The sequence below is a fragment of the Malania oleifera genome, chromosome 12 (genome assembly GCF_029873635.1).
Source record: "Malania oleifera isolate guangnan ecotype guangnan chromosome 12, ASM2987363v1, whole genome shotgun sequence".
NCBI lineage: Eukaryota > Viridiplantae > Streptophyta > Magnoliopsida > Santalales > Ximeniaceae > Malania > Malania oleifera.
The window spans coordinates 51677060-51692379 of NC_080428.1; the positions used below are offsets into that span (position 1 = coordinate 51677060).

At 37.5% G+C, this 15320-nt stretch overlaps 1 protein-coding gene across 3 annotated transcripts in view; it reads right to left on the reverse strand.

Annotated features, from left to right (window-relative positions):
* Window positions 1–280: 280 nt before the first annotated feature.
* The window catches only part of LOC131143813 (uncharacterized), a 31348-nt gene continuing 16308 nt past the window's right edge, over window positions 281–15320 (reverse strand). Inside the window, exon 5 of one of the 3 annotated variants that reach the window (XM_058092182.1) lies at window positions 281–565. The gene's annotated coding sequence lies outside the window, so the exon portion shown is untranslated. Of the gene's footprint in view, window positions 566–1691; window positions 1934–7618; window positions 7867–15320 lie in introns of those variants that run through there. The other 2 variants (XM_058092184.1, XM_058092183.1) reach the window with 2 other exon arrangements.

The following is a 15320-nucleotide window of genomic DNA, read 5'->3' on the forward strand; positions in this document are numbered from 1 at the left end:
CATATCCCCAGTCGCACCTATAAATTAAATTTCTTCAAAAGAACTAATAAAACATTTTCTAAAAAGTTCTTCCATCAATAACTTGCAATATTAAACTCAAAAATTCACAACTTCAAGTCACGAAAACATCATTTCTAAATGAAAAAAGATACATACACTGCGCCTTCCAAAAGATAACGTGTAAGTTTTGTAAATCTTGTCCGGAGTGTTGCGTTTTTCCTCTTTTCCCAAAACCTTTTTTACACTTTAGGCAAACTAAGGTGATTTTCCATTACAGCAGTGGCGTCAAATTTCCATAAATTATACTATAGAATATACAAAAGTACACCGCAAAATATATCATTCATAACTGCCAAACCTTTTTATTTTTCTTTTCTTCCCCATTTTCTTTTCCTTCCTACCAAACACAACATAAATAAATTTATTACTGTTGTCTAAAGGCGCCCTTTAGGAAGCAAGGAACTCAAACACTAGAGCTGCTTGCATGATCACCGAAACATGATTTCTTCTATCGTGCACTCGCCCACCCATCTCTATCACCTGCTTAGCTGGTTCCAAAATCAATCTGCAGTGTTTGAAGAAGCAATAAACACACTAAAGAAGTAGAAATTAATGCATCCAACATTCAAAGAACAACTAGTTCGAATCCAATCCAGCAATAAAATGTCAACTGGGACGATTATTCCATAATATTGCTTTTAATAGAACGAAGGGAGGCATGGATAAACATGTTTTGACTTGAGCAACGTGTCTGGATTGGAAGAAAACTAGATTTGGCACTCAAAATGCTTCCCCATCACACACACACAAAGAGTTAAATTTCGCAATAGAAAATGTAACTGGATTGAGAAAACACCACAGGTTATGAACTTATAAACCCCTGGCCGCTCACAAACTGGTTAGCTTGAGCCAACCATGGAAATAGTGACAAAAATACCAAAGCAAAACACGATTAGGTGACATTTGAAACTATTCTTTCCATCCCTTTCGGCCATATTTTCACTTGAATTCCAATTATATGATTTCCAAGCAAAAGCATAACAAAAAATTACAGGACAAGCACCAGTACTTCTCTTATGAAAGTTATTTGCCTTTTTTATCAATCATGAGTCCTTCCCTTAAGCAAAGAATCCTATAAGAGTTGTAAATGCATGATACTGTTGGCCCGCAATCTAATGGCCCAAGGCTTTTAGGCCAAGCAGTAATTAACATCAGAGTCATGGTTGATGAGGACCTGCATTCAATTATAGTTACAAACATGTTACGTGGTTTAAGCTCTAAAGAGGGCAAACCAACACCACTGACTGCCCTTCACAGCACAAAAAACAATAAAGCAAAACAAAAACAAAAAACAAAAAACAAAACAAAAAGACAAAAGATGAAAACAATCAAAAAAGAGAGTTCTAGATGGAGTCTTTTTGAGTTCATTGTACCTCAAGGGATGCCCAAATCTCCCATCACCCCCATCAAGGCAAGAGAGATATACGACAACAATCTACTAAGGAAATTGTTTTATCCTAGTGCAAGCGTGGAATCAAATTATAAATTTGCAAAAACAATCCCATAATCCACCATGGAATCATGTAAATAGGTAGATAAAGAAAACATGTCTCTGTAATATATTTTGAGACATCAACATCATACACTACACCCCTCCATATGTGATCCTTCAACACACAATAAATGGAATGGTACACTCGACTTTCATTATGCATAAATATAACTCTTTCAAATAATTGTTTTAAAATTATAATAAATTCGGATATACTTACAATAAAAGAAGTCATACTGAGAATTCCTTTCGATATATTGTGCTACATATCTAGTTATATAAATTATTGCTTTTTCCTCAACATAACATGTCCTACATTTTAAGAATTTGTTGACTGTCTGAGTGCTGTATTCATTTCCCGTGTCCATGCCCATGCTTCCCCTGCATAAACCAATATATGCTCCTAGACTTTTTGGCCGCAGTTTTCCATGAGCAAGACTCAGTAAAATAACCAAAAAAACTGCTAGCAATTAAAACAAGCACATTGGTCAGCATGCATAGGAGCGTGAGTGAATGGTCAGTTCGGTAGTTCAGTTCATTCTTCAGCCTATTTGAAAACTTTTTGGTTATATATATTCTATGCAACCCATGGTCTTAAATTTCCACAAAATTGTGGAAATTTTTGGTTTCCATCACCCTCGAAATTGAAATGGCAACCAATTTTCATCTTGCATAATTTCCGTCAAAACATAACATCCAAAAAGTAAAAGTTGCCAGAATGAGAATGCTTAGATGGATGAGTGGTATAACATTGAAAGATAAATTAAGGAAAGGACATATTCGTAGTAAGTTAGGCATATCTCCTATATAAGATAAGCTAAGGGAGGGATGACTCAAATGGTATAAACACTTGCAACGTAGACCACATAGTGTACCAGTGAGGAATAGTGAGTTAGTTACTGTGGGAGGCTATAGAAAGGCGTAGGGGTAGACTTAAAATAATTTGAGATGAGATAGTGTGTAAGGATTTAATATCCCTAAATCTGTCAAAATAAATGCTCCATGATCACATAAATTGGTGAAAAAGGATTCATATAACCGACCTCATCTAGTGGTACTTAAGGCTTGATTTTGTTGTTGTATAATTTCAGTCGAAATCTCAACGAATAATCCAAAATTTATCAAAATCTCAAAATTTTAACGAAACTTGTCGAAATTTTTCCTATGGAATGAAACTTTCTCGGAATTTAAATAAGAGATTTAGGAGTGAAGATAAATTTCTCTCTTAATTTATTTTATTTATTTTTATTGAAGCAAAAGATTATTACAAGTACTTCTAAAATTACATGAGAAAATAAACTGACAACATTTTATTTAACCATTCATGTCTAAATTATCATTTTTCGTATAATAATAATATCTAAATTGTCAAATTTGCTCGATGACCCTCAATTGAGTGGTCATTTTCTTACATAGAAGTCATTTTCCCTAATTACAATATATCCCTTAATTACAATATCTCCTAATTACAACATCTCCTAACATTAAGCATCCTAAGTACAACATCTCCTAACATTAAGCATTGACCCCTAATTTAGGAAAGATATTTACAGATCTGTTTCCTAAATAACCATACAACAATTTATGGTAGGTTTGACATATTTGTTACCTAAACAAATGTAGAACAATTTATGGTAAGTTTGTTGTCTATCCTACTAACATCCCCCCTCAAATTGATGTTGGTCGATCAAGAAACATCTATTTGCCAACAAGAAACTGATGACGTACTCGGGTCACAGCTTCGGTGAAGACGTCCGCTATCTGAAGGTCGCTTAAGACATGTGGATAAGAGATAACCCGAGTATCGACAACTTCTTGAATAGAATGGCATTCCACCTCGATATGTTTGATACGCTTGTGATAGACGGGATTTGTAGTGATCTGAATAGCACTCGTATTATCAACATGAAGAGAAGTGGGAGTAGACTGAGGAAAACCTATTTCAGCAAGTAAGCCACGAAGCCACACAAACTCCAAGCAGGCTACCGACATGGCACGGTACTCTGACTCGATCGAAGATTTGGAAACACGATCCTGTTTCCTACTCTTCCAAGAGATAAGGGAATTACCAAGAAACATACACCACCTAGTAACAGACCGGTGAGTATCAAGACATCCTGCCCAGTCAGCAATACTAAAAGCCACAAGGCGAAGAGGAGTACCATTAGAAAAGAACAAGCCATGGCGAGAGGAACCCCAGAGATATCGAACAATTCGGCGAACCGCTACAAGATGAAGGTGATGAGGAGACTGCATAAATTGACTAACTTGTTGGACAAAAAAGGAGAGGTCAGGCCATGTAATAATGAGATAATTGAGATTACCAACTAACTATCGAAACACCGTGGAATCAGGAAGGAGATCCCCCTCCTCACGTCGATACTTGACATTCACTTCCAAAGGGGTATCCACAGAAGAGGAGTCCTACAAACCAAACAAGGAAATCAAGTCCTCCATGTATTTATGCTGATGCAGGAAAACCCCATATGATTCGGACTAAACTTCCAAACCGAGGGAAAACCGGAGAGGACCAAGATCCTTCATATGGAAGGAATCATGAAGATGCTGCTTGAGCTGACAAATGAGAGCAGAATTAGTCCCAGTGATGACAATGTCGTCGACATAAACCAGAAGAACGATACCAACAGAAGTCGTACAAAGAACAACGAGGAATCATACTGGCTTTGGATGAAAGAAAACCGAAGTAAGGTAGCCCGCAACTTATCAAACCAAGCTTGGGTATCCAGTTTCAAACCATACAGAGAGCACTTCAGCTTACACACATTCGACGTCAACGACGAGCAGAGGCCAAAAAGTGTCATGTAAACATCTTCCTTTAAATCACCATGAAGAAATGCGTTCTTCACATCCATCTAGCAAAGGGACCATCCCTGAGAGGCTACAATGGCAATAACAGTATGCACATTGGTCATTTTGGCGACAGGAGCAAAGGTCTCCTTATAGTCAACCCCATACTCCTGGTGGTTACCAAGGGACACCAAACGAGCCTCATAACAGTCCACAGACCCATCAGACCAAAGTTTCACCCAAAAAAAAACTCACTTACACCCAATTAGCTTGATATGAGAAGGACAAGGGACCATGTCCCAAGTCCGATTTTTTTGAAGAGCTTGAAGTTCTTCCTACATAGCCTTTCTCCAACACTCATGTTTATCAACTTGTGAGTAGGAATCAGGAATCGACACAATTGATAAGGAGGTTGTGAAGGAGGTATGAGGGGAAGCATACCTATCCGATGGATGAGAAGCACGGCAAGATCGTCAAGGATGATGCAAAACGGGATCAGGATTAGGTGACAAATCAGAATCAGGAAGGGGTAGAGTTGGCCGACGGTGTTCATACATAAAACCAGGCTTGAAGCATTCAAAAGGGCATATCAAATCATCAAAGTGAGGAAGAACAGAAACTGCAGGAGATGATGTAAGACAACTAGGAAAAGAACATTGAAGCTCAAAGAAAACGACATTATGAGATATATGAAAATTATTGGAGGAAGAAGCATAGCACACAAATCTTTTTTGAGATAAGTTATATCCCATAAAGGCACATTTCACAGATTGCGCAGAAAGTTTGTGACGTTGATGCGGAGGTAGATGCACAAAATAGACACAGCCAAAAGTGTTGCAAGTCAAGAAAGCTAGCGAGCTTTTTATGCAGACGATAGTATGGAGAGTCGAAATTGAGCACTGTAGAAGGAAACCTATTAATCAAATATACTACTGTAGCTAAAGCTTCAACCCAAAAATTAGGAGGAACAGAAGATGCAAGTAACAAGGTCCTAGCAACATCTAACAAATGTCGATTTTAGCGCTCAACCACGCCATTCTATCGAGGCGTATAAGGACAGGAGCGGCGAGAAACATTCCTTTATGACGAAGAAACTCAAGAAATTCATGAGACATAAATTCTCCACCAGAATCATATCGTAAAGTCTAAATGCTAGTGGTAAATTGATTCTCAAGATATGCTAGAAACGATTTGAAAACAGCAAAGACTTCAGACTTAAGCGCAGAAAATATACCCAAGTATACCGACTATAGTCATCTATGAATGTCACAAAATATTTATAATGAGCATGAAAAATGACGAGAAACGCCCCATACATCACTATGAACTAGGTCAAAGCAATTCTTTGCCCTACTCCCGAAAGAAGAGAAGGGAAGGGAAGAATCTTACTTTTTCCGATTTTACACGTAGAACAATCAAAAGACAAAGCATGAGGCAAAGAAGAATCTTTCTTTCCCCAACAAACTAGAATTCAGCAAATAAGATAAAACAAGATTGTTTGCATGGCCTAAACGTTTGTGCCATACTTCAAAATTGTTGGAAACAGTAGTACAAGCCAAAGAAATGATACTAGGAATGGAAAAGTATAATGGAAACAGTCTCCCAACTTTAGGCCCCTTCGCTATTGTCCTCCCTAACACCGGATCCTGCACATGACAACCATCATGATAAAACTGAATATTATAATTATCATCCACTAATTGTCCAACCGAGATAAGACTCGTAGAAAGCCCAAGTGATACAAAAATATTAGTAAGTTATGGTGCAATATCACCAACCCCAGTAATCGATAAACGATGGCCATTAGCAACTTGAATATCAAAAGAACCAGCGTACTTACGAACATTGTTAAGCATATCAAAAGAACTAGTCATGTGATTGGATGCAGCGGAATCAACAAGCCAAGAATGAGAGGGTATAGTACCCTTACCTTGCAGCCATAAAGCGGAAAATTCCGATACAATTATTTGCTGCACCATTTCTGTTGTAAGGGCAAGTGACACTGGAGCAAGATTTTGAGTGCTGGTTACCCCATCCGAAGTGTGGCCAGTAGCAGTAGCATGATAAGCATTCACAAGTCGATTTTGAGGAAGTGCGCCCCTTTTGTTTATAATAGCTACAGAACTTTTTAGCACAATGGGCAGCAATATGCCCATAATCTTTGCAACTATAGCACTAAACCGTACGCATGTCTCGACCCCTCCCCTTGCCTTGAGCAACATATGCGACAGCATTCTCTTGTAGAAGTGAAGCTTTAGTAAGAATAAGTTGTTCCTCTCGAAGAAGTGCTCCAAAACACACATCAAGAGATGGTGAAGGAACCCTGTAGATCAGGTTAGAGCGAATAGACGCGAATTCTGGCCTTAGTTTAATTAAAAGCTGGTCTCTTTTGCTAGCTTCATGGACTGCTTGAACAGCAAAGAGAGACTCGGCCGACACAACAAAGTCAGAAAACTCAACTCAAAGATTCTGAAAACCAGAAAAATATTCCTAAGCAGAGAGTGTACTTTGGGAATAGGCAGCAAGACCAGTTTCAAACTGAAATCGCCGGGTGGAATGATCTTGACGATAGACCTTTTTCAAGTACTCCCACATCAATTTAGCTATCTTGGAAGGCCTTAAATTGAGTATAAGCAGTGGATCAATAGACCCAAGAATCCAAGTCATCACGCGAACATCTTTCACCTTCCATTGAACCAACTTCGTAGGATCGGTAGGTGTTGGATCACTCCCATCAACATGACCCCACAACTCCTTTCCCATGACAAAAAGTTGAAACTGAAACTCCCAGGCAGCATAATTCTTCCCCATAAACCGAGTTTGAAAGACTTCTGAGTTGGAGTTGTTAGCCATAACTAGAATCTCTCGAAATTCACCAAAAAACTGCAAACCAAAACCCGCACCCAAGAAACCAGAAAACCAGAGCCTAGAACCACGAAAATTGGACCAAAGACAAGGTTGATTCCGAGAGTGGCTCTGATACCATGTCATATTTGCTCGATGACCCTCAATCAAGTGGTCTTTTTCTTATATAGAAGTCACTTTCCCTAATTACAATATATCCCTTAATTACAATATCTCCTAATCACAGCAATGGTATATATCCCTTAATTAAAATATCACCAAATTACAGCATCTCCTAACATTAAGTATTGACCCATAATTCAGGAAAGATATTTACAAATCTGTTTCCTAAATAACTATACAACAATTTATGGTATGTTTGACAGATTTGTTTCCTAAATAAATGTAGAACAATTTATAGTAAGTTTGTTGTCTATCCTACTAACATAAATGATTTATGAATTTCATTTGTGTGGACACCCCAAATTGTCCTGGGGTCTTATATTACAAAAAAAACTAAAGGATTTTCTTATTTCTTCATACATAAAATACAAAAAAAAAAAAATACAAATACAAGAAAAAATTGAAAAAAAATAAACAAAGAATACAGAAAAGGAAAATAGGTGGACCAGCAAGTCTTCAATTTGCATCAAATTTGTAATCTGCAAAAAAGGGGGAAAATGTGCTCAAATTCAAGAGTATAAATGGGACAGTTTAAATCAAATTGATGATTGATAAGATTGAGCAAATTAGAATCAATCACAATTAAATTCAAACAAGTCTCAAAAGCCTATAAATAGTGTGCATTTCAGCTAGTCAAGACACAGATTATACATACAGCAGAGGAGACAGTATTCATAGTGTGAAAGAAATTCACAAGTGTGAGAGTTACAGTAAGAGTATTTGAGTAACATTCACATAGCAAGCATAGCGTGTGAATTGCAGTGAGGAATTCAGTGTGAGAACTACGGTGAGACATTCACAGTGTGAGAGTTATAGTGAGAAATTCAGAGTAGGCATTCAAATAGTAAAGGTTTTTGCACAGGAATTTCACATACTAAAAGTTGTGCAGTATAATTCACAATTGAGATTGGGAGAGGGATTCAGGAAAAAAGAAAGAGAAGCACTCAGACAAAAAATTAATACAGAGCATCAGAACATTGCATAATCAAAGGAGGATCAGAATCCAATTCAAAGTTTGTGGAGTTGAAGACTAGAGGTAGGTGTTAATTTTAATTTGTTTAATTCTGTTAAGATTTTTACTTTATTAGAGATATATTGAAAAAAAGGTCAACCCAGAAATTGGACCCGATTGGTGGTTCTAGCCCGCTTGACTAAACTTGTTATCCCAGGTCCAATGACCCACCCCGTTTAAAGACCCGAGACCCAAATCCATTTTGGATCTGGGTCCATCAACACCCGAGCCCAAAACAAGTGGGCTGAGCCCATATTTTCAAAATAAGCTCACCCATGCAATCTAAGCCCAAAACAGTGGGTTGACCCATCTGGGTCTCGGGTCTTTAAATAGGTTAGGTCATTGGACCCCGGATATCAAGTTTAGCCAAGCGGGCCAGATCCACCAATTGGGTCCAATTTCTAGGTTGACCTTTTTGTGAATATATCTCTAATAAAATATAGAAAATCTAAACAGTATTAAACAAATTAAAATTAACACATACCTCTAGTCTTCAACTCCACCAACTTTGAATTGGATTCTTATCCTCCTTTGATTATGCAATGTTCTGATGTTGTCTTAATTTTTTTTCTGAGTGCTTCTCTTTCTTTTTTCCTGAATGCCTCTGCCAATCTTAATTGTGAATTGTACTGCACAACTTACAGTATGTGAACTTCCTGTGCAAAAACCTTTACTATCTGAATGCCTACCCTGAATTTCTCACTATAACTCCCACACTGTGAATGTCTATAACTCTTACACTGTGAAAGTCTCACCGTAGCTGTCACACTGAATTTCTCACTGTAATTCACACGCTATGCTTGCCATGTGAATGTTACCCGAATACTCTTACTGTAATTCTCACACTTGTGAATTTCTCACACACTGAATATTGTCTCCTTTGCTGTATGTATGTTCTGTGTCTTGACTAACTGAAATGCTCACTATTTATAGGCTTTTGAGACTTATTTGAATTTAATTGTGATTGATTCTAATTTGCTCAATCTTATCAATCATCAATTTGATTTAAACTGTCCCATTTAAACTCTTGAATTTGAGCACATTTTTTCCTTTTTTGCATATTACAAATTTGATGTTTGCTCAATCTTATCAATCATTAGATTTAAACTATCACATTTAAACTCTTGAATTTGAGCACATTTATATGTATAATGCACATTATCTTACGAACACATTTGATACAAATACCATATTACAACTTCTCCACCTAATATATAACATAGATGTATTTAACTTGCAATATATTAGTCCTAAAACTTACATATTATATTTGTTAACCATTTCTAAAGTTTCACAAAGAATTCCATGTTTTACTATTGATTTTCGTTATTTTTTCAAAATGAAATCGAAATTGACATCGAAATCAAAACTTCCGTCAAAATTTCGGTATTTTTGGAGCTTCAAAATTTGAGTCAAAATCAAAATTTAAGACCTTGGTGCAACCATGGTATAAAGTTTTGGAAAGATTATGTAACTTTTAGCCCAAAAATTTCACATTTCAGCCAAATTTAGAAAATTTCAAACAAAATTTTAGAAATTTTATTTCATCTTTCAGAATTTTTAATTTAAAACTGTAGAACAAGGAATTTTTGGGCCATTTTCCTTGCAATGGAGGTCCTTTTCCCCTTTTTCATTCTTTCAATAAAATTTTAACCTGAGCAAGAGAGATCAGTTTCAAATTTTTGGATCTGTTCATTTTCTGTGTAAAAAGTCACACATCTTAGAAGAGAAATCAATATGTTTGAGCACATTAAAACAATTTTCACAATGAGCTGAAGTATTTTTATAAAGTACCATACAAGATAATAGTGGATATTCAATTAAATAATATGTTGTTTGAATCATAAATAAATTTCATACTAAATAATAAGTTAAACAAAGATTTGATGTGCACTGTGCAGTCTGTTTGGTTGAGTGTACACAGAAAAAAACTAATAGAAGAGGACAAAGGAAAGTTCCGTTAAATAAGACATATGGTGGAGAGAAACATGGGGATGGGTGGGGGGAGGGGAGGGGGGGAACTAATTGACATCTACAAGAATATCACACGGGCTACTTTTTAAATTTATCTAGGTCCGATAGTCATTTTGCGTAGCTTCTCTCCATTTCTATCTAATTTGGCAAAGGAAAAATTGGCTTCTTTCTCACCTATTTTTCCTCTCTTAATTTCTTTCATCTCCATCTTATTGAACCAAACAAAAGAAGTGCAGACAAACCCATTTATTTTCTCTTCTCTTCTCTCCAGCTCCCTCCAAGAAAACAGGTTCATAATGATTTGAATGCTTTTTACTTCTTTGAATGATTTAGTTATATGCAATCCATAAACTTCACATATCATAAACTTGTCATATACACATTTCTTTCAATTTATTTTGGTTCTAAATTATGCACAATCATCTATTTTAAATTTTTTTACATAGTTCCATTTATAGTTTCCGTAATTTACTGCAAGTTTCTGGTATTTGAAATATAGTTTGCTCTTGTACCAGTATTTACCATCCTATGAAAAAACCTAGTGCTGCTGGCTCCCTCAAGCAACCACAAGACACTGGACTTTTTGCCCCAGGCGATGTCTCCCACTTTCAGCATGTTTCTTGCTTCATTTTTCAGTCCGTACCTCACTTTTTGTTTTCCCATAACAGTGTCATCCTCCCCTTTTATATCAAAATTCTTTAACATTCTGAAATACATGCACAATCTTTGCAACTAATGAGTCAAATACATTCCTATTTTATCTTTTCAAGTGCTCCAGCATGATGCAGAACAGCATCAAGAATTACAGCACAGACAGAATTTGAGAGATGTAGAGGAGAGGAGAAACAAGAGGAAGGAAAGGAGACACACGGTAGTGAGGGGGGAGGGGAAGAAGGCACAACAACACAAGTTCAATTCAAATTCAACAATAACCAATGCTTACATGGCTTTCACACCCTAATTATTATGGGATTAAAATACAAGAAATTAAACATAATATACCCCTAAAGATACATGAAGCAAAAAAATGCTAATAAAATACACAAAACCCTACAACTAGCAAACTAAACACACATAATAAACTTCTAATTTAACTAAGCACGTCTAGGTTTATGACCCAATACCCTTGAGTCCTTAACCCTATTCTTTGAAATTGGTCTTCAAACAGGTTCAAAATGATCTATCCTACCCACTTACCTTCATATATCAATCCCCTCCTAAAAAGAAATCAACTCGACCAAGTTGAGGAAAGCACCAAGGAATCCATCACCACAAGTAGAATCATCTCGCTTCATAAGAAAGGAACCAACGTACACTTCAATTTGGTGAGTGGAAGAACTCAAGATGGCATCAACTTATACTTATTCTTGTCGATTATAGGGAGTAAGAATTTTCAAAGCATCAAGCTTAACCCTCCTATTATACAACCATGACCAACTGAAAAAGGCAAGGTAAATCTTCAGAGGAAGGACATCACACTACACAGTCTCCACAAAGGAATCAATCTTGAAGGTAAGCAAGCTATGATTATAGACCTCCAAGTCCCAAGCAATTTTGCATGGATCGGATGAGGTTCAACTTCCAAATTTAACAGTTTCACAGCCTTTTTAGAAAATACATTTATACAAATACCAGGATCAACTATTTATGAAAAATCACTTGAGTTTGAAACCTTGTATAGTTTTTTATGTTGCCATCATCATGTAAGTCCATTAGGACTTATATTTCAACTTCAATTGCTCAGATGTTGTTATTTCTTGTTTTTGCAATAGCCATGACTTGGTTAGAGAATTGTTTAGCTTGGTGCCCAAAACCTTGACACTTAAGCACTTGATTGATGAGTGGACCTTAAAAGTGTTCTGAAATGCTTAGGAGTCTTCCTAGGGGTAGTCGTCTAAATCCTTTTACCCCAATTGATCAATTAACTTGTCATGCACAACTCCGCTAGTACTATTCTCAAACCGAAGGGTCAATGTAGCTCTAGGAGGATTACACAACATGTTCTCAATCTGAATGGCAACATGTACTACACCCCCAACAAAAATGAGATGACATACAGCAAACTTGGAGGCAATAGCTGGCTTCAATCCTTTCTTGTATAAGGCTATCATCACATCCTCTTTCCATTTTATGTCGGCAAAAGTAGCCAAATAATAGGGCCTACTAGTGTTTTCTTGCTTCAGATCAGATAGTTGCAGATAACATGTTCACGGTACTTGGAAGATACAAATTGGTCCAGCATGGCTCATTTCATCTCATTCCATGTTCTAATCTCTCCAAAACTCCTTCTAAAGATCTGTTCTTGTTCAGCAAAATACAACTCCTGAGCCTCATTCATGTCATACGATTGGAAATAGTTCTCCAAGAATGCACCAAATTATCGAAGTCATCAACAGAATCATCACCATTAATATCTGAAACTTCTAGTTTAATTCCTTTATCAAAATGGTCATTTCGACCTTCACGCAACCCAGAAGTATGAGGAGCAACAGCAGTCGGCAGCTATACAACTTTCCTATTTGGAAGGAAGATCAATGGGCCTTTTACTCAGGCCTGCAACTTCAGTTGTTAGCCTATTCAAAGCATTAGTAATAGTCTCTTGTTGTTCGCGGATGCACAGCGGAAGCTCCTCACACACTCACGAATTAATCAACAAACAACCAATGCAATCACTGAATGATGAACAATAAGAAAAAACAATCACTCAATAATGATAAAAACGAAAGAAACAATCAAAAGACACAAGATTTATGTGGTTTGGCAATTTGCCTACGTCCATGGGAGCAATAACTTTGATTCTCACTATCAATTATGTCAAGATTACATAAGGGTTACAAAACATTGATTATATATGAACCCTAAGCATACAGAAACCTTAGATCCTATCTAAACCATCCTTGTAGCAATCCGCAGAGGAAAAACCTTCGATTTACCTAATCTACTGGTCTCCTAATTTGAAAATCGTGACATATGCCGACTAAAACAGTCGACGGTTTAGGCCAAACCGTTGACCGTTTGAAGCCAAGAGGTGTCTCCTACATTCTGCCTGAAACCGTCGACAGTTACAGCCCAAACTGTCGATGGTTATCCCTCTTCCTGCAGCCTTCTCTCTTGCTCTTGTTCCTCGCTTCACAAAGCATTCCTGGTGCATGCGTTCCACTCAAAATATGAGTCACATCCACAACAATCTCCACCTTGGCAAATACTTACCACTTAAATCCGAAAGCATAACCAATGCTCTACCCAAGACAGTAGATTGGGACCGTCTCCCGTCTAGCACCTGAAGACATTGATCAAGTCCAAGCAATACTTGAACTTCTCCGTTGTGACCGGCTTTGTCAGCATATCAGCCGCATTATGAAACGTATGAACCTTCTCAAGTAGAAGTTCTCCTGAAGCAATCAATTCCCTGACCCTGTGATACCGCACATCAATGGGCTTTGTTCTCGCATGGTACACCTAATTCCTCGCCAAGTAGATGACACTCTGACTATCATACTACAGCCAAACTCCACCTTACTAGACACCTAGCTCCCTGACTAATCTTGTAAACCACAACGCTTCCTTGGCAGCCTCAGCCACTGCCATGTACTCCGACTCAATAGTAGATAAAGCTACGAGTGATTGCACCATAAACCTCCAACAAATGGGTCCTCCCACAAGGGTAAATACGTACCCTGTGGTAGACCTATTGTCATCCAAGTCTCCTGCATAGTTAACATCCACGTACCCTACCACCGACGAATAACTCTGTTGTCCACTAAACATGATGTCATATCTAGTTGTACCCCTCAAGTACCTGAGAATCCACATAACAGCATCTTAGTGTTGTCTACCAGGATTCGAGAAGTACTTGCTCACCATGCTGACAGCATGTGCCAGATCTGGCCTTGTACACACCATGGCATACATCAAACACCCCACTGCACTAGCATAGGGGACCTTCGACATATCACAAACCTCATCATCCGTCCTTGGGCATTGGGCGGTAGACAACCTGAAATGACTCGCCAAAGGTGTGCTCACCAGCTTAACATTAGTCATGTTAAAACTCTCTAACACCTTCTCCACATAGCCGCCCTAAGATAACCATAGTCTCCCTACAGCTCTGTCCCTGCAAATCTCCATGCCAAGCATCCTCTTGGTTGCACCCAAGTCTTTCATGTCGAACTCTTTTCCCAATAGAGTTTTCAACCGATCTACCTCGGTCATGTCTTTAGCAGCAATCAGCATATCGTCAACATACAACAACAGAAATATGAGAGACCCGTCCTCAAGATTCCTCACATAGACACAGCAATCGTACTCACACCTCCTGTATCACCTAAGCATTTCAAAACTTCAATTGGGATATTATCCGGTCCTATACTTTTTCCATTTTTCATCTTTTTTAGTGGAAAGTGTTGGCCTGACAAGGTTAATCCCGTTTTGAAAATGGAAAACCAAGGCATCTAATTGTGCCATTTTTAAGTGTGTATACAGGTATTAAGATCTTAAAGCACAATGAAAGATGCAAAATGGAAAGCCATGAAGCATACAAGACAATGATAGATGGCTATTGACATGAAGCTTGTATGAAGATCAAGCTTAACGACATGAAGACTTGAATTATTTGTTATATGTATTGTAAATTAGGATTCATGTAAGTGCCTCTTAGTTGAATTATGTGACGAAACTCTTAGGTGACTTAGTTGGACTTTAGGTACTTTAAAAAAACTTGGAAAATATTTTTACAAGTTCAAAAGTTATTTCAAAAGATTAAAATTATTTTTGGAATGAAAAATATAAAGGAATTTGTATTTTAGGAAGTTCGGGCACCTGAGGCAAAGTGATCAGTCAACTGAATGCAAAGTCTAAACACTAGTCTGGTTCTAGGGAATTCAGGCGCCCAAACCTCAGGGTTCAGTCGATCGAATGGCTCAGTTCGGGTGACCAAACCTTAGAATT